The following is a 19,239-nucleotide window of genomic DNA, read 5'->3' as shown; positions in this document are numbered from 1 at the left end:
CAGCTGCCCTTTTAGATCATTAGCAATGATTCAAGAAGTAGGTTTGCTTTACAGTCCAGGATGCCTTGCATTACACACAATGTGAGTCTCATGGCCCTCATTGAATTAAGAGTCTGGCCCTGTTGCTCAAATAAGGTTAGCAACTTTATTGCTACCTAGAGTTAAAAGGACAGGAAACAAACACAGTGTATTAGATGCAGCCCTTCACATAGCAAATTCTGTTGCTATAGAACCACTACTATTTAATTTAAAGCAAAAACTAACCATAATATCAGAATCTGGTAATCTTTATTTAGGAACTTCTATGAAAATTCAATCCTCTTGAATTGAAAGGTAATACAGTACCAATAGTGCATAAACAGTTTTATGAGTTATCTCAGAATGGATACAATGAAATCAGCTTTAGTGAGGTCCTAACTTCCTTCCCACTATAAGAAAAAACCGACTGCACTTTAACGTTTACATCATGATGACATTGATATGATTTCAATATATTGAGTATTTGTAGCGCACGTGGCAGAAAGGCAAATGCTGTGCATAGACTATCTCTTAGTTCAGTGGTGTCCTTTCAATACCTCATAACACGTATATTAGTAAGGGAATTCCAACATTTTTAGTTCTCAACGTTATATGCCAGTTACTCATAAAGGTTAGGTTATAAGTAATTCCATTAAACCTTACCATTGGTCATGAATTATTATTTGTATAGAGAAAGCCTACTAATCTATTCATATTCATACATATTCACATATATAGCAAAGATGACTAAGGCAAACATATTTTTTTCCAATTTTCATTTCATCTAAATGTTCTGATTTATGTATCTATGCAACTGATGACTTTCAGAAAACTGTCTTCAAGAGTAATGATACATAAATGAATATCATTATATTATATATTATGTTTTTACTGAGAGGCGCCAAATATGGTTCTTTTCTAAGTCATTGGTTAAAATATTGGGGTATTGTCTAAATTTTTGCCTTTCTTCATTATCACAGGGCTAAAGAAAACACATCAATAGGATGTAAATTCAGTCCTGCCATCAATCGTCAGCAAGATTGTAAACAAGATTTCAGTTTTCTCAAATTCTTGTTTTCACGTCTGTGCTATGGCTATGATAAAACTTATCTTGTGATAACAGTAACTAACATAAATAAGACAGAATTGAAATGTATCATTTTGTGAGTTCTCCAATATGCTACGGTCCACCTAAGGAAACTTGCAAAATAATAAACAGGACTTAGAAATCTTGATCTTATACATTTAGTTACAGTCTACATTTTGCTTGAGTATCAACTTAAAATGGTACAGCAATCACACATATTACAAACAAAAACACACATGATATTGACATGATATTTTTAAGGGCCAATACTTTAGGACTCTTTCTTCTTACCACAATATGAAGCACTTTCAATCCAGATTCCTCAACTTCATTTGGGATACTTCATGTATAAGGATTCTACATCTTGAAACCATCATCATCAGTTTTCCTAAATAAAATGAAACAAAAATCTTGGGAACATGGAAAAAATAACATTGACAAATAGTTTCCATTTGGCTGCTTTTGTTTAAATTCTGAATAAAAATTATGTATATATTTCCAGACTGTATTGAGCTCCAATGACATTATTGCTTGCAATTTCTCACAAATAATTTCATAATATGTGTTTCATAAATCAATATGTATTCTTTAATAAGCATTTGGAAATATAGAATATAAAATAATTTTCACATCAAAACATTTTCATTAAATTTAGTTTGAAACAAAATGTTCTAAACACCATAAAACTGATAACATAATGTATTAGAGCAATCAAATTATATTTTATGGTTACTGCTGGAGAAATATATAATTTAAATATTTCATCATTTTCTTCTCCCCAACCCCATGTTAAGAGAGTTCACACAGGGTTTTAAGTATGCAAGATAAGGTCTACCAATAAGTAACTTTCCCAGGTCCTACCATTTATTATTTCAAGATATTTATAGATATCCTTCTAAGAGATGAATTGAAAACATATAGAACTTCAATTTAGGAAGCAGATTCAGAAACTAATGATTTCACCTCTACCTCCATTTCTCCAAATCTGGTTTAACCAGAGCTCAGCAATAGAACACATTTGGCAGCCTCCCTTCACCCCTGCCCGCATCTCTAGCCACAAATCTTCGTGTCCAACGATTTTCTTCCAGAATCTCCCAGGCAAGCTTGACAAAGTGGTTAGTAGGCTAACAGAGCAGGTAGGCAAACTTCAAATTTCCCCTCTCCTTCCTCTCCTTCATATCCCAAGTCCCATCCCCAGCTCTGTAGCAGAACACCTGTGTGGCCTTTTGTCACTCTCTTTCCCGGTTCCCAGGAGACTAATCAGATACTGGTGCAAAACCTAGCTTTTCTCCCTTCTGATGTTCCTCTCATAGCTCATTACAATTCCTAAGTTTCAGCTTTCAGTATCTAGAGATATATATTACCTGGAAGCCCCAATGACCATTAATAGCAGTATCCCATAAGAATGTCCTACCAGGCAACAAAAAGCCACTATACTCTCCTAAGAACAAGAGAGGAAACAGAAACCAAGGAACAAAGCACCCACCCAACAAAGACAAGAACAGATATCAGTCCCTAGAAGTATATTCTGCCCAAACCCAGATTCCTAGACCCCGCTATAAAAACACAACCAATAACAGACAGGACAATACTGAGACAGGGCAAAACAGAGCAGAGATTCCTCCATTTTGTATTTCTGATGTGGCCATTTTAGGTTGAACAAGAATTTGATTTCATTGACAGAGAGTTCTATGGAAAATTATGCAGTTCTGTTAGGTCATGATGCTTCTGCACTTTTCATTGTCTGTTTTGCTTCTGGAAAGCCTCTTGCTGAAGTTGCTGAATACAATACCAGGATGTGGTTTTGCCTTTAGATATTCATCCCCTAAATATTTATCACAACACTTGGGTCTGAAATACCTGGGTATAGTCCTAGCTTGCCGGAATAAAGATTTTCAATGGGCTTTAAACTGTGTCTGGGTGGTCATCTCTGTTAGACTCCTTGAAACAAAATGTCTAAACAAAAAGGAGAAGAAAATAAATAAAACAGTCCAAGTCCCAAAAAAATAAATAGAATAAATAAAGAAAACACAAATTAGGGGAAATTTAGAAATGAAAAATGTTGAAACTCAAGTAGGAACCTCAAAGTCATGCTTCACCAACAAAACACAAGAGATGAAAGAATCTCAGGCACTGAAAATAATATACAAACAATAAGTACCTCAGTCAAAGAAAATATTAACTCTAATAAAATGCTGACACCAAATATCCAAGAAACATGTGACATATTTAAAGATCAAACTGAAAAATAATAGGGATATAAGAAGACATGCAGGCCAAAGGCATAAAAACTATTTTACACAAAATAGTAGAAGAAAATTTTCCTAACCTAAAGAAGGAATTATCTATAAGAATAAAAAGCATATAGAACACCAAGTAGACTAGACCAGAAAACAAATTCCCCTCAGTAAATAATAATCAAAACATTATACATACAGAACAAAGAAAGAATATTGAGAGCTGTGATGGAAAAAGACCAAGTATCATATGAAGGCAGAACTATTAGAATAACATTTGACTTTTCATTGGAGTTTCTAAAAGCTAGAGGGGATGCACAGATGTTCTCCAGACTCCAAAAGACCACAGATTCCAGCCCAGAAAACTATACTCAAGAAAACCTTCAATCATAATAGAAGTAGTATAAAGGATTTTCCACGAAAACAACAAATGTATTCAAAATCTATTCATAGATCCAGGCCTACAGATGGAATTAGAAGAAATACTCCAAAGTAAAATAGTTAATCACATCCAAGAAAACACAAGTAATAATAACCCAGACCAAAAAATCAAACAAAGGGAAGCACACACACACACACACACACACACACACACACACACACACACACACACAAAGAGAGAAAGAGAGAGAGAGAGAGAGAGAGAGAGAGAGAGAGAGAGAGAGAGAGAGACAGAGAGAGAGAGACAGAAAGACAAAGAGACAAAGAGACAGAGACAGGGACAGAGAGACATAGACAGATACAGAGAGGCACACAGAGAGACAGTGCAACATAAGAACTTCAGGAATTGACAGAAAACTCATTCATATTTCAACATCTATGGTCTCAATTCCCCAATATGAAGATAGAGACTAACAGTAGAATGGAAAACAGTATCCATCCTTCTGCTGCAATCAAGAAACACTCCTTAACATTTAGGATTGGCTATTGCCACAGGGTAAAAGGAGAAGAAAAAGATGTCCCAAATAAGTAGACATAAGAAGCAAGCTAGTGTATCTATTTGCATGTCTAAAAAATAAACAACAAACCAAGATTAGATATTAAGAAAACAATTATCCCAAATAAAAATTAGGCAGAGATCTAAACAGAGTATTGTCAGAAGAGAAAGCTCAAATGGCTTAGAAACAATTAATGTTTAATATTAAAATGCCAGAACGATATACAAATAAAAAATACATTGAGATGTTATCTTACTCCAACTAGTATGGCTAAGATCAGTAAATCAAGAAGCAGTTCATGATGTTGAGAATCTGGAGTAAGAGGAACACTTATTTATTGCTAGTGGGAATGCAGACTTGTATCGACAATATGAAAGTCAGTGTGAAAGTTCAGTGTGATCAGGAAGATGAGAATCATTCTGCTTCAAGATATATCCATACCACTCATGACTATATACCCAAAGACGTTTCCTCCTACCACAGAGACACTTGTTCAACCATGATCATTGTTGCTGTGTGCATAAAAGCCAGAAATTGGATGTCACTCAATTAATGAATGTTGTCTATTTTTTAATTGAGTATTACTTATTAATAAAGAAACAAATAAAATTTGCAGGTAAATGGGTGAAAATAGAAAAAGATAATCCTGATTGAGGCATCTCAGATCCAGAAAGAGAAATAAGATATTAATTGTGTGTAGATATTATTGGCAATTAAATAATAAACATCTGTAGAACCACAAAGGTTGGGTGCCAGCTCACGTCTGCTTTTATTTCTTAGGGTATCCAGGTACCACACTGCTGTGCACCAGGCTGAACTGGAGGAATGAAGCTCAGATGGTTAGACAGGATCTCAGTTGTGAAATAGTCTTCACTGGAAATGCATTTCAGTGAAACACTGTTCTTTACTGGGTGAGAATATGGTCTACGGTAGCGCGCAAGGATTTTTGAGTGAGTTTACATCATTGGCTGGGGCCAAGGTGGTGGGAATGCTTTGTTTGAATGAAGAGGAATTCCAGGTATTAGGTGTTCCTGTCCATATATAGAGGTTTAACCTGTAATCTGGCCATCATGCTAAGTGACTACCTCAAGGGTGGTAGAGATTGGAGTCCTAAGGCTTCTGTGTGCTGAGACATGCAGACCCAGAGCAAGAAGTAAGCAGTGCTATTCCTTCTGCTCTCAAGACAAGATTTTCCAGTTTGAGCATGAATCAAACCTACTCTTGGCCAGACTGATTCCCTTGGCCACAGTGCTTTCAGGCCCTAAAATTTAGGTAAAGGACTAAAGGCAAGGTAGAGTTCATTTGGAAAGGGAAATGCAATAGATACTTATGGATGGATAGAATAGGTGACTGGTTCGATAGGGACAAATTGGGAGGTAGAGGGATGGATGCATCTGAGTGGCAGAATACGGCGAGAGCTGAAATTGAGGATTAGAGTGAAAACCGAACATAGAAGAAGCTTCTGAAAATATATGCATATTATATAAACAGTATGCAAATGAAAGCCCCACATAATTGAGGAGACAGTGTCCCAACTGTACATCTCATGGCAAATAAATGAAGCCTTCAGTACTCATATAGGGTTATATCTAACTAAGTTGTTGGCTAAACAGGTCCCATAACAATACACAAACAAGCAGGGTGTTGCCAAAACCATAGTTTGCTCTCTAGAAACTGACATTCAGGCCTCATTTCTAAAGATGACAGCTACAGAATTCATTGAACCTTGATAAGGATGAGCTGGTACAGGAAGGTACTCAATAAGGTAGCAAAGGAAAACTGAAAATACCAACCCAGCCACAAACTCTTTGATCTCCAACAATGTCCTACTGAAAGGTATGTTAGTGTAATAATGGCACAAATATTGTGGGAATGACCAAGCAATATCTGATTCGCCTCCATGTCCCTCCAGGAGATGGAAAGTGTACCCAACACTGTTTGAGTGACCAATTTTGTGAGACTGGATAACCTGGAAAACAAGTGTAAAAGCAAAGACTACTTTAAAAAAAAAAAAAACTAAATAAAAAATCAACACAATGACTTTGATTAACATTCTATTATATTCACAAATCAGTGCCTTGCTCACCCATCGTTAGAGAAGCTAGTTTGATAACATATGGAAACAATTACATCATGTAGAGAGTGAGAACGCTCATTCATTGGAACGCTCATTGGAACGCTCATCCCTAGATGGGATTTTTCCACAAAATCGCTCCATTCTAGCTCAGGGAACCTCTATGAAAAAAGTTGAAAGTCTGTAAACAATTGGAGGGCATCAAGAAAACAATGCCCACTAACCATCTCATTTCATATATGAACTGAGTGCATATGTTTCATATATGCATAGTGCTTGCAGGTCTGCACCAGTTGGGAGTCCTAGAGCTGAATGGAAAAGTGGAGACATGCCTCCATCCAGACCATTTTCTAAATAATAACCACTAACAAATACAAATTAGTTTTCTCCAAGGAAGTCTGAATAGGAAACAAACTATTTAAGTGTAGTTTGCACAGGCAGCAGTAGACAGATAATAGGAAATCAAATCAATGGAATCTTTGGAGGTTCCTTGCCTTATAATCACATGTCAGGGTTCTTTGTTTCCTTTTTAAAATCTATCCTTCTAAAAAATTCTATGTATGCATATATTTATATAAATTGCATACATTTATATAAGATGAATATATGAATATATTTGTATTTAAATATCATATAGTATACATTATACTTTATATAATAGAATCTATATTCTCTATTGTATATTCTACATTATGTATTATATATTATACATTACATTATATATCATATATTATATATCATATGTTATATAATGCATTAGTTATTTATCATATGTATTATATATTAAATATTTATAATATAAATATAAATGTTTATACATATATTTCTTCCTTCTTCTTACATTACAGATTTATTGCTTATATATTGTAGTTTTCAGTCCAGTGTTTTTATGGGATTCTTGAGCGTGCTAATGTGTGGGTCTCTGTTTCTTGTACCTGCTCTTGGACACTTTTCTTTTTAATTGTTTGGTTTTTTTCTGAATCTTACATGATAGTTTTTGTTTTATCCTATTCGGTTATTATGCTGTATTTTATTGTATTTTATTTTTATTCCATGAAGGTCTGTTTTCTAATAAAAGACAGAAAGAGGATGGATCTGGATAGGGAGGAACTAAGAGGAATATATGGAGAGGAAACCAAAAACAGAATATGTTGTATAAAAATCCTTCTCTAATTTCAGTAAAAGAAAAGAAACAAACCTCCACCACCAACAACAACAAAACACCTATAAGATACTATTATAGTAATCTAGTTATTTTGTCAATCAGTTTAATAATTATCAGAAATAAATTATTCTTCAGATAAACATTTTTGTTTATAATACTATCTGTAAATTTACCAGGGAATATTTCTTGTTGTCCACTTTTTCAGTTCTTATTTTCACACTTCTGTGTCAATATTAATCTAAGTCTTTTTCTTTGTTTATTTTTGTCTCCTCCCATTTTCCTTTTCTCTCTTGGCTTTTGCGGCCCCCCCCTCAAAAAGCATACTCATATAAACAGATATATCCAATCAAGTAATTCAGATTAATATTCAAAATTACAATGTAGTCATATAAAAGTCAATGATGCCATTGTAATTCCTCAGCCTAAGTCTATATACTTTAATAGCTATTAGGATTTTATTAAAATAGAGACTTCTGGAAATACTGGGTATGCAAATAACAGTAATGATATAGTGAACAATGTGATTGGGTGAAACCTCTTGAGTTAAAGTAGGCAAGATATTGTGATCAATTTTTTACTAGTCACTTTGGAACAACGTCAGTTTCATCACTATTTTTGAGTCTTTCTGAATTTCTATTTCCGCAAAAGAAACAATACAAGATTCAGAAGTTATTATTGCACTAGATGGCATAGTGGATTGTTTGCCCAAAAGTGAAACGTGAAAAAATAGTGACCAGTGTATATTAAATAATATTGACATACCAAATGTACCTGATAGATTAAATTTAGTTAAAGAATTTGAACAAACAAGGTCACTTTAAGTAAACACTACCTTTTCAGTAAAGGGTAATTATGGTTTTTGTGTTCTTAAACTCTCCTGAGCTCCATATCCTCTTTGAGATTCTAACACCTAGTTACTTACATGCCAGCTGGTTTCCTTTACATTCCATATTAGGTAGCAAAGAAGAAAGATTAAGCAAGCAGCAACTGCAGAAGGGGAAGGGTTGATGCTTGGCTGCTTGTTGATGGCTGCATTTCTTTTTCTTTGTCTTTTTTTTAGGTTTGCTTTTATTTTTTTATTAGATATTTTCTGTATATACATTTCAAATTTCAAATGCTATGCTGAAAGTTCCCTATACCCTCCTCCCTCACTCCCCTACCCACCCAATCCCACTGCTTGGCCCTGGCATTTCCTTGTACTGGGGCATATAAAGTTTGCAATACCAAGGGACTTCTCTTCCCAGTGATGGCTGACTAGACCATCTTCTGCTACATATGCAGCTAGAGACAGGAGCTCTGTGGGTACTAGTTAGTTCATATTGTTGTTCCACCTATAGGGTTGCAGACCCTTTCAGCTCCTTGGGTGCTTTCTCTAGCTTCTCCAGTGGGGGCCCTGTGTTCCTTCTTATAGATGACTGTGAGCATCCACTTCTGTATTCGCCAGGTACTGGCACAGCTATACCATATGAGACAGCTATACCAGGGTCCCTTCAGCAAAATCTTGTTGGCATATGCAATAGTGTCTGGGTTTGGTGGCTGATCATGGGGGGGTTCCCTGGGTGGGGTAGTCTCTGGATAGTCCATCCTTTTGTCTTCAACCATCCTTCACCCTCAGGCTGAGCTCAGTTTATGTACAGACTGTTTAAAAGTCCTCTAGACAATTTACTCTTCCTACCCTACCAAAAGTACCTGCATGCCCTTCATCCCCTTCTGATTTTCTTTCTTTCTTTCTTCCTTCCTTTCCTCCCTTCCCTTCCCTTCCCTTTCCTTCCTTCCTTCCTTCCTTCCTTCCTTGCTTCCTTCCTTCCTTCCTTCCTTCCTTCCTTCCTTCCTTCCTTCCTTCCTTCCTTCTTTCTTTCTTTCTTTCTTTCTTTCTTTCTTTCTTTCTTTCTTTCTTTTTCTTTTTCTTTGGAGTTCTGCAACACAGTAACTATCTGCATAATATCATCTTCAAGAGCTGTACACTAGAGTTCTCAAGGGGCCATTTTCCAAGTTCCAATGAAGTGGCCCAGGTCTTACTCATTCTCAGTATACACAGGAGGACTTCCCCAATCTGCCATCTTTGTAGAACATTTCTGGCCTGGATTTCACTTTAGTTTTCAAACTGCACTGTAACCCACCCTTTATATTAAAATTTACCCAGTAAAAGTAGAAGATCTCATTTCTATTTCTCTCATTGAACCCTTTGAAATATCTGGATTTAATATTAATTTGGGGGTAAAAAGACTTAGAATGGTAAAATAAGGAATCTTTCTCTTTATGTACTTGTCATTGATTTTACTGTGTAATCTACAGGACACCCAATGAAACAGATCAATATTTATAATTATTTAATTAATTAATAAGTGATTAATATTATTGCATCCTTACAATGTGTGTTCCCTTTTTATGTATTATATTTACTATTAATACAATTTTGAGGATATGGACTTCATTCAATCCATTTAGTGGATGGAGGACTGAAATTAAAGTTAAATTATTTGTCATATGGTTAGTATAGAGCCTCTCAATTGCAAGCTGAACTATTTATTTACCGACTGCTGTGGAGGGATGATCCTCCCTCTCTTCCTCCTGTGGATCAAGCTGCTTCATCTTCTGGAAGATCTTGTTATCGTTTTTGATCATCCAATATGTGTTTTTTTAAGACTGTAGAGCATTCATTTCACCCAGACATTCTCTTAAACACACTGCTAGAGAATTGTGTGAGCACTGTGGGGGACAGAAAGAGTCATAGTGTGGAAAGGAAAACATAAAACAGGCACCAGGAGAACCCAAGCCTCACTGGAGCTTACTCTTTTATTTAAATAACAGGATTGGTGTCTATCTAATATTTCAGTGACTGAGAATGTGTGCTTGAACAGCAAAAGTATTAGTGTTCTAATCTCAACCATGTCTCTTTTCAGATATTTTTGTTCTTAATTTCTTAACATATGAAATTTACCCAATGATGTCCTGATATACAATTTACAGAATGGCTGTGGCCATTCTTGACACTCATCCAAGATATCAATACAGCCATAGCTTTCTCTTTAGACCACAAAGGAATGTATCTTTAGAGGACCAAAACTTAGTGTCTCATGAGATTGAGAAGAAATGGCATTTTAAGGGATTGGGAAGAATGAGGGTTAAAGAATGCACTGAATATGAAAGTTTAAGGAGGATTGCTGGGAATTAATGACTATAACCAGTGGGCAGAGGGAAATGGAAGAGATGGAGGACTAGGAGAAGATCTGGAAATGCCACAAGAAAACTTGTTACTTTCATCATTGTAAATAATAATAATAAATAATTTCTGAGTATAATCATTAATAAAAATAAAACAGGGATGATAATTCTTGATTTTTGAATATTGATAAAAGCTTTTATGGTAATAAACATTCTAAATAAACAAGTTATCAATGTGCTGCATGAGTACATGTTTAAAGTCAGAAACACAAAAATATGTGCGTGCACGCACACACACACACACATACACACACACACACACACACACACACACACACACACACAAACGCTCCATCTTGTAAATACAGATCTGGTAAATTATTTGCCAGTGGGTGTAGAATTAAATAATAATACAGTTTCTGCTGTGCAGAAAGCTGTGTCATCTTCTGTACTTTCTATCTTGGAACTCATTTCATCATCGAGAGAATGAATGTAACTATGAGAATTAGGAAAAGAGGACATGAAGCTAAATTTTTCCTAGTTATAATTCTGCCATTGAGTTTTAACTTTTGAAGGGGGGCAAAGGCATGAAAATATATTCAATAGTGAAAGGAAAAGTTCTATGTAAGGCAAAGCAGCTTCAGAATGGATGTTCTAACTTTATAGAAGACTTTGATCCACTCACATACACTATGGGTCTAGTTTATGTTAGTGAGTGGTATTTATTTTATTGGATGTAAAAATAATTAAAATTATAGAAAATCTAAGAGCCCGATTTTAAAGAAAAGGCTGCACTAATTTGTAATGACACTCTGCCTTTCTGGCAGAAATACCCACTGCCAACTTTGGGTGTGACCATCTTTACCATGCAGAACCAGCCGAGTTTTCAAGGAACCACAGCTATATAACCCCAAAGGAGAAACCAGAAGTACTGAGTCCAGTGTGGTCATCACAGAATGAGAAACAAGAAGATGAATGAGGTCCAAGTCACTTAGCTTTTGCTTGGTTTGTCATGCCATAATAGACTGCAGATAACTGGCTCAAAATCAAATAACATTTATATATATATATATTAACAATAAAGTTAATTTCTTAAAGATTAATACTTACAATTCAACATGTTTTATTATAAAAATATTAAAATAGCCATAAATCCACAATACAGCAAACCAATAACTGACATATTTTATCAATGATAATTATGATTTTCAAAACAAAATAGTTGATGAGGAGTTTAGGTCTGTTCTACACTTTGGTGAATTGTGCTAAAAGCCTACTTAACATAAAACATCCAGTTTAAATCTATATTTAGTCTGTGTGATATGTGTTAGTTGAAACATTTGAAAAACATGCAGGTTGATAAAGTCATGTTAAAGACAGGAACTTTTCCATGTGTTTTTATAATTATTTTATTTACTTACATTTATAATGTTATCCCCTTATGGTTTCCCCTCCAGAAAATCCCTATCCCATTCTCCTTCCCACTGTTTCTATGAAAGTGTGCCTTCATCCACCCACCCACCCACTCACCCATTCACCCACTCACCCATCCTGCCTCCCTGCCCTGGCATTCCCCTGCACTGGGGCATCCAGCCTTTCCAGGACCAAGGGCCTCTTCTCCCATTGGTGTCCAACAAGGCCATCTTTTGGTACATATGCTGCTGAAGCCATGGGTCCCTTCATGTGTACTCCTTGGTTGGTGGTTTGGTCCTGGGAGTGCTGGGAGTCTGGTTGGTTTAATATTGTTGTTCTTCCTATGGGTTGCAAACCCCTTCAACTCCTTCAGTCCTTTCTCTAATTACTCCATTGGGGACCCCGTGCTCAGTCCAATGGTTGGCTGCAAGCATCAGCCTCTGTATTTGTCAGGCTCTGGCAGAGCCTCTCAGGAGACACCTACATCAAGCTCCTGTCACACAAGCTCTTGGCATCTGTAATAGTGTCTGGGTTTTGTTTCTGTATATGGGATGAGTCCCAGGTGGGGCAGTCTCTGGGTATGTTTTTAAGTTATTACATCTTTCACTGATTATATAGTGACCTTCCATGATTAGTGGTTTATAAATGGTAATTTGCCTTGAAAATAGTAAACAGGAATGAGCAATTTCTTGGACGTTTTGTTAAATTGCTTCTGTCATGTTATTGGATTCTATGCAAATACAAACTTAGTCATCAAGCACTGCCCATGTGGACAACACAGCCATATGATATAATGGGCATCCTCAAGAATATGAAATATGGACTATCAAAATCATCCTTGCTGATACCATCACTAAATATCATCAGAAGAGGGTGTCCTTTCAAAATTAATGTCAATGTTGTAATAGAATTAAAAGCCTTTCAAGGTTCTGATATTTACGAAAATATTAACTCAGATAACTAGCAATTATGACACCATAGTTACTGTCCTTGGCTCTGTATCTCTGAAATTGCAATTTCTATAACTTTTCCATGAATATCACTCTCACTTTTATACTAAGAATTAGCAATGAAAAAGGGTTTACCTTAAGTTTGCAACTCAATTACACAAGCTCCCTTTGCCTATGACAACATTCTCCTTCAGTTTATAGCCAGAGTGCTTCATTCACACTTCACATTTAATCACAAAGAATATTAAGATTTCCACCAAGGACAAGATGTAAAGTAATCTTTACTTTATCGAGGACATTGCTAAGGCAACTGCATGATTTGTTTATTCACTTCAAATAAATAATGGTGAATAATACTGTGACTTGCTACTTTGTAACTACTAACTTGAATTGTGCTACAGCTTCAACAAATTTATCTTTGGCTCTTATGCTGTGAGAGAACTAGTCAATAGAGCTCAAACATAAATGGCACCATTTCATTTTGAAAATATTTTCACCTAACTGACATTTAAAGAATTATGAGAATCTCCATGGTTCAAGGACAAGAAATTTGAGAGCAAATCTCCAGTGGTGATCTAATGCAGCGAAAAAGTGCTTATCACGCTTTCAAGAGTTTAAAAACAGAAAGATGAAGTTTCAAGTATTCCTTCACACCCTCTGCAATGTCACAATAGTAAGTTATAATAGGTTTAGACTAAGGTTAAAATAACTACAGCTAGGCTAAAGGAAACATCATGTTCATCTGTCATGTTCATCAGTGACCTATAACTTCCTCTCATTTGTAAAATGGCATCCCTACTCTTACGTTGTGAGGACTCCTGAGTCACCATGTCAGGAGCAGAGACAGCAGAGATATTTGGCATAGGATAGACAAGAAGAGAAAAATTTACGGAAAGATGGAGACAGGGAAATGCATAGAAGGCACAAGTAACAGTCTGAAACAAATGGAGATTATGAGAAAAATAATCAAAATTATGGAGAGAAGGAAAGAAAAATCAAGGGAGATCATAGAGGGTATTATAAGTCAGAGAAGCAAATGAGACAGACAGATGCAGAAAAACAGAAGAAGAAAGTGGTTTGGGGGAGCACAAAGCCAGAGAGGGCCAGAGGAGGCAAAAGAAGCAACATCAGACTGGAAATGAGAACAAGAGATCATCTTTGTTTTGACATGGTTTTCATGTCACCACACATACCATGACTATTGTCGTTCTTTTTGGTGGATTTTGGATACATGTGTATATGTTTGCTCTTCTTTGCTACCAAGACCTAAAAGCACTGATTGTTATTGAAGGGAGCAAGAGATGCCCTGCAAAGAAGGGAAGAAAATAGGCTTGTTGAACTGCAGCTGGAAATATGACTTGGCATGTTGTAATGGAAGCTGGCCCTGGTTTTTATGCCTGCCTCCAAAAATGTAAATATCATTGGCTTAACTTTTATTTTGCTCCTTAACACTCAAACTGGTCTCATGGAAATTTTACCACAATTCTCTCTAAGAGAATATAATTTCTTATAAGTGATATGTGTAAGGTATTAACATTTCACAATATGAACTAGGAATGGTTCTCCTTGCCATGTTTTGATATGTCTGGACTGTTTTTAAATTTATTTTATTTTATGCCAATGAGGGTTTGCCTGCATGTGTTTGTATGTACTACATGTATGCCTTTTGTCTGTGAATTTAAGAAAATGTTTGCAATCCTTGGAAATGGAATATCAGGTGGGCTCAAACCTTGTAAGTGCTGGGTTTCAAATCCAGGTCCCTTTCTTTTTAAATTGGAGAGTTTCTTTATTTACATTTCAAACATTTCCCCTTTACATGTCTCTTCTTTGGAAATCCCCTATCTCATCCCCCCTGCCCCTGCCTCTATGAGAGTGCTCCCCCACCCATGCACCCACTCCTGTATCCCCATGCTGGCATTCCCATTTAGTGGGGCATTGAACACCCTCAGGCACAAGGGCCTCTTCTCTCACTGATGTCCAACAAGGCCATCCTCTGCCACATATGAGGTCAGCCCATGCATCCCTCCATGTGTATTCTTTGTTGGTGGTCCAGTCGCTGGGAGCTCTGGAAGGTCTGGCTTGTTGACACTGTTGCTCCGTCCATGGGGCTGCAAACTCCCTGAGTTCCTTCAGTCCCTTCTCCAACTGTAATAACATTAATACTCTTGATGGCAGAGCTTTCTCTACAGCACCAGAGTCTATATTTTTAAATGAAGATATAGTAAAGCTCTATTTTGCATTTAAATACAAAAATCACAAACTCATCTCTCAATATTTACACATTTATTATTAAATACAAGAGAATATTTCATATTATATCCACTATTAGTAAATAATTTGAAAAGCATCAACAATGAACCTACCAAGTCATACAAACTCCAGTGTGCCATTACCTCTGTTCCTGTAGAATAAAGTGAATGTGGTGATTGACAAACATCCAACAATTTTATGTGAATATATCATGTAGAAATAGGAATTATAGACTGTTATGGAAACAAGAGCCACCCTAGCTCTGAGTACTTGGGGGAATAGCACAAGCTCCAGGAGGCTTTGTGCAGCTCAGGAAGAACCAGGAGACCCTGAGCTGTCAGCATGGGAATTTAAGCAATGACTGCTGCAAGGCAGAGCAGGAAGAAATGATGACCAGGTGATTTCTAATTTGGGTAACTTTCCAAAATTTAAAATCAAACCATGTTATCTAATAAAACAATAGATCTTTTGTTGTAGTTACAGTGCTGCTGTTCTGATATGTAAAAATAGCCTCTGTTTTCTCCCTAAGTAACTTTGATAATGCCTGTATACCAGGCTGTAAACTCAGTCCTGTGACATATTATTTATTGCATAAATAACTTCCCATATTTTTGTGTTCTCTTCTCTTCCTCTGTCTGTGTGCCTCTCCAATCTTCTCTCTCTGTGTATGTATATAGGAGAGATTCTGACATCCTAACAAGAAACATTTTTTAACTAATGTATTTGAGAACAGAAATGTGGCTACTTTTTCCCAGGTATTCTCTTATAAGGGCAGTTTATGACCTGCCTTATTTGCTGGCTTGCAAGTCTAAAGCTGACTCTGGGGTTACATGATTTCAAGGAAAAGAGCCATGGAATAGAGCAACAGAAAGTGAAAGAACAGGGAACTGTTCCTAAAATAGCTAGTTGTACCCTATAATCCAGGTGTTTGGATGGAGAATTCAGGAGCTTGTTGGTTGAGGAGCACAGAGAGCGCCCATAACTTAGTCTCAATATAGTAAGCATAGTTTCACTATGTATGGGGAATGGTCCCTGAACTATTTACATAAGACCACTTCATTTTAGGTCAATGAGCCTGAGGGAAATTTTCACTTGCAAAGACAAAAAAAGAACAAAGGAAAATGATGGGAGTTAGATGCCTGCCCCTAGGACAATCCAAAGCCAAACTGCAAAGTGCAAGCTTACACATATGAAATTTGGCAGAGGTAGGAAACTTTGCTTTGGAGGAGAACCAGGACAAAAATCTAGTGCTTGCAATAAGCATTAAAAGTTGATTTTATGGATACATTCATCCTTTCAGTTCAGTATCCCCTAGATTCTCCTAAACTTTATGATTCTTGTTTGCCTGTCATCTGTCCCTTTCAGGTGAGGCATTGCAGGTCCAGGTGGCAGTAATAAAGACCACACAAAAGGCTTTCTCAATACCCAGTCTGGAGTATACAAATTTTGAGTTCATATAAAAACAGTTGTTTCAGTTTTCAGGATTAGAAATATTTCTTTTTTATGTTTGGATTTTTTTAAACATCAGATTTCATGAAGAAACTCAGATCATCATAAAATAGATAAATATAGGAATATAAATGTAACTGAAGTATTTTAATAGTTAGTAGAACATGCATTCTATGAGCATTATTTCTAGGACTACTACTCTACCCAAACGAACAATGCTAAGCAGTTATGTGCTATACATAATGTACATGTTTGGTAATTTTTATACCTTAATGACCAAGATATTATTATCGAGTACATTTAGTTAATACAAAACTAAAAGGACTTACTAAGGTTTCTCAAAATCACATAACTTATAAATGTTAGGTCATATGATCCTATTTCTATTTGTCCAATTCCAAAATCTAAATCTAAATATATACTATCCATTTAGTAATTAGTTCTGATGCCATGCAACCAGAATAGCTGAATTAGTCTAGTTCATGTAGCATCGCAAACACTCTGTGCTCAAGTTACACCTAGGATAAGAGAGGATGATTTAGCTGATTTAGCTCTGGAGATTTTAAGGCACAGCCCAAGCATCAGGCTTATTATGATGATATCTCTTGGATGATTAAATAGCAAAGATGAGAACACATAGAGCAGCTTGAGATCACATCTTGATCCAGGTAGGTGGGAACAGCTGTGAACTAACAAAAATTCCACTAGAGTTACATTGGTTCCTACCTAAGTTAACTCGCCAAACTTCTTTTCATAGACCCTGTCTTTTCTGGTCCCATCAACTCAAAGCCAACTCTCTCTGAGTATCAAGATTTCAAATTATGAACCCTTGAGGAGTAAGTGCTCCCAAATCACAGTAAAAAATGAAGTTTAACAAGAAGGAAAGCTAAAGTGTTAATGCATCAATCCAATTTAGAAGGGGGAACAAAATAATTACTGGAAACGGAGGGAGGGAGGAACCTGGGTAGGAGAGGGGAAAGGGAGGGAAAATAAGGGGGGCAGAATCAGGGATGGATGGAGATAGGAGAGAAGCCCAGAGGGTCAAGAGAATGAATAGAAATATGTAGCAGTGTGGGGTGGAGAACAATAGAAATTCCCCTATTAGAAAGTCCCCGATGCTAGAGATGCAAAAGATTCCCAGGACCCAATGGGGATGACATTAGCAGAAATGTCCAACCGTGGGAAAATAGAACCTGAAGAAACTACCTCCAGTAGATGAACATGGCTCTCAGTTGAGCATGGGGCCATCCAACCACCTCAAAATTTTTAACCCAGAATTGTTCCTGTCAAAAGGAAATGCAGGGACAAATGATAGAGTAGAGTCTTCAGGAAAGGCCATCCAGAGATCACTCTACCTTGGGATCCTTCCCATGTGCAGACACCAAACCTCAACAATATTGCTTGATACCAAGATGTGCTTGCAGACAGGAACCTGGTATGGCTGTCGTCTGAGAGTATATGACTAAGACAGATGCAGATATTCATAGTCAAACATTGGCGTGAGATCAAGAACCCCAATGAAGAATTAGGGGAAGACTGATGGAGATGAAAAGGATTGCAATTCTATAGGAAGAACAACTGTATCAACTAAACTGATCCCTCAGAGCTCCCAGGGATTAAACCACCAACCAAAGAGTATACATCAGCCAGCCCTTGGCTCCTACTACATATGTAACAAAGGATTGCCTTATCTGGCATCAGTAGTAGGGGTACTTCATGAAGTGCTAGGTAAAAAACTGAAATCCTTTAAAACAGCATTGGTATAGTCCTCCTGAGTGAAGAATACTTACAACCTTGTTTAAAACAGCACAATAGATGGCTTTCTACAGTCTAGCATCTGACCTCCTTTCAGTAGAATGAAGGCCTTAACATAGTGTTTGTGCTCTAATCTTTGGGGAAAATAAAGTGCTGAGAGGGGATACATGGAAAGGACAAGAGGGGAGACGGATGGTGAGAGGAGTGGACATGAAGAGAATAAGAGAAAGCATATTTGGTCATAATAGTGAAGGAGGAGAAGATAGCTGAAGAGGGTGCTAAGTGGTCATAGCATTCAGTGGTGGATGTAAAATTATAATCAAACTTCAGGGGAGGCATCACAGTCTCGTGGCAGCCAATGGTTAGCCCAGCCTTAGGGGTGGACCTTGGTGGAGTTGGTGGATCTCACTACTTACAGTCCAATATTGGAGAAATTGCCCATCATACTGGCTATCCCTTCCTCACATTGCCCATCCTCCCTCACACTGCCCATTCTTCCTAACACTGCCAAACCTTCTTCACACTGCCCATCCTTCTTCACACTGCTAAACCTTCTTCACACTGCCCACTCCTTTACCTTCTCATACACTCAACTCATCAATCCTTGACTTCTCACCATGTCATCCAGGTTTCTTTAACTTATACAACTATGAAAATCATTAAATGATAGTGCAGTGGAGATCAAAGAGAACACCACCAACAAAGTTGTATCACTATGAAAAATTGAGAAATAAATTT

At 36.7% G+C, this 19,239-nt stretch overlaps 1 protein-coding gene across 11 annotated transcripts in view; it reads right to left on the bottom strand.

The window, feature by feature from the left end:
* Nucleotides 1-19,239, bottom strand: part of Lingo2 (leucine rich repeat and Ig domain containing 2) — a 1,228,899-nt gene that overhangs the window by 1,005,139 nt on the left and 204,521 nt on the right. For 6 of the 11 annotated variants that reach the window (XR_015047437.1, XM_029476367.2, XM_029476366.2 and 3 more), the window contains exons 2-5: nt 10,054-10,228; nt 6,074-6,249; nt 2,966-3,061; nt 1,397-1,493 (exon numbers count right to left, since the gene is read on the bottom strand). The gene's annotated coding sequence lies outside the window, so the exon portion shown is untranslated. The remainder of the gene's footprint in view (nt 1-1,396; nt 1,494-2,965; nt 3,062-6,073; nt 6,250-10,053; nt 10,229-19,239) is intronic. The other 5 variants (XM_029476375.2, XM_029476378.2, XM_029476377.2 and 2 more) reach the window with 3 other exon arrangements.

This window comes from Mus caroli, unplaced genomic scaffold, assembly GCF_978045245.1.
Source record: "Mus caroli unplaced genomic scaffold, Mus_caroli_1 scaffold_6, whole genome shotgun sequence".
NCBI classification, from domain to species: domain Eukaryota; kingdom Metazoa; phylum Chordata; class Mammalia; order Rodentia; family Muridae; genus Mus; species Mus caroli.
This window is presented reverse-complemented; position numbering and strand designations above follow the sequence as displayed.